This window comes from Pteropus vampyrus, unplaced genomic scaffold (assembly GCF_000151845.1).
Source record: "Pteropus vampyrus isolate Shadow unplaced genomic scaffold, Pvam_2.0 Scaffold86, whole genome shotgun sequence".
In the NCBI taxonomy this organism is placed as follows: domain Eukaryota; kingdom Metazoa; phylum Chordata; class Mammalia; order Chiroptera; family Pteropodidae; genus Pteropus; species Pteropus vampyrus.
This window is the reverse complement of record NW_011888867.1, coordinates 1,788,007-1,789,392: the sequence shown is the minus strand read 5'-3', so window position 1 is coordinate 1,789,392 and position 1,386 is coordinate 1,788,007.

The following is a 1,386-nucleotide window of genomic DNA, read 5'->3' as shown; positions in this document are numbered from 1 at the left end:
CAATCGGAGTTCAAATCTTGAACCCACCATTTACCAGATTTGCACCTGGGCAAGTTACTTGACTCTACTGTGCCTCAGTTCCCCCTTCCATAAAAGGAGTTGGGCTAAGAATTAAATAAAACTGTGCATGTCGTGGCAGCTGGTACCTAACAAGCCTTGATAAACTTTAGCTGGTTCTATTAACCATGTTCGTAAAAGTTCATTGTTACTCGCAGAAAAAATAGTAGAGGTTTGCCCGTCCAAATGCTCCGAAGTAGAATTTATAGAGTCGTCCAACAGCCCCCACCCCACAGAGACCAGCTGGGTTCTCAAGAATCCTCTCTGGTGGACACCAGAAGAGGGAGCTCAACCTGTCTCTGACATCAACACCCAAAAAGGTCCCAGAGCACCGATGAAATGATATAGGACTGTTCAGAGGTCAAGTTTGCCCCGGGTTGGGACTGAGTCTTGATGCAAATCAAAGTTTTCGCCGGGGTGTTTGTGACCTGGGTTGAGACTGGGCTGTCCTCTCCTATCATCAGAAAACTACGACAGACAATAATAATTGCAAACACTCAGAGTGATTCTATTGAACCAGGCAAAATTTAGGACTTTACACAAATTAACCCATTTAATCCTTATAATCATTATCTCTACTTTGCAAGTAAGAAAAGTTAGGTCCAGACAGAATAAAACTAAACAACGGGCCCATCAAACTGCAAAATGGGGGAATGATTCATCTCTTTTTTAAAAATAAAATTTTTATTTTTTGATTACAATTGACGTACAATATTATACTAATTTCTGGTGTACTACATCGTGATTAGATATTTTTATGACTTACGAAGTGATCACCCTGATAAGTCTAGTATCCATCTGATACCACACATAGTTATTACAATATTATTGACTAGATTCCCTGTGCTGTACTTTACATCCACTTGACTATTTTGCAACTACCAATTTGTACTTGATCCTTTCATCTTTTTCACACAGCCCCCCAAGCCCCCTCCCATCTGGCAACCATCGGCTTATTCTCTTCATCTATGAGTCTGTTTCTGTTTAGTTTGTTCATTCATTCTTTAGATTCCACATATAAGTGAGATCATATGGTATTTTTCCTTCTCTGACTTATTTCACTTAGCATAATACCCTCTAGGTCCATCCATGTTGTCGCAAAGGTTAAGATTTCATTCTTTTTTTTATGGCCATGTAATATTCTACTGTGGGTATGTACCTCATCTTCTTTATCCAATCATCTATTGATGGGCACTTAGGTTGCTTCCGTATCTTGGCTATTGAAAATAATGCTGCAGTAAACATAGGAGTGCATATATCTTTTTGAATTAGTGTTTTGGATTTCTTCAGAGAAATACCCAAAAGTGGAATTGCTGGGTCATAAGGTAG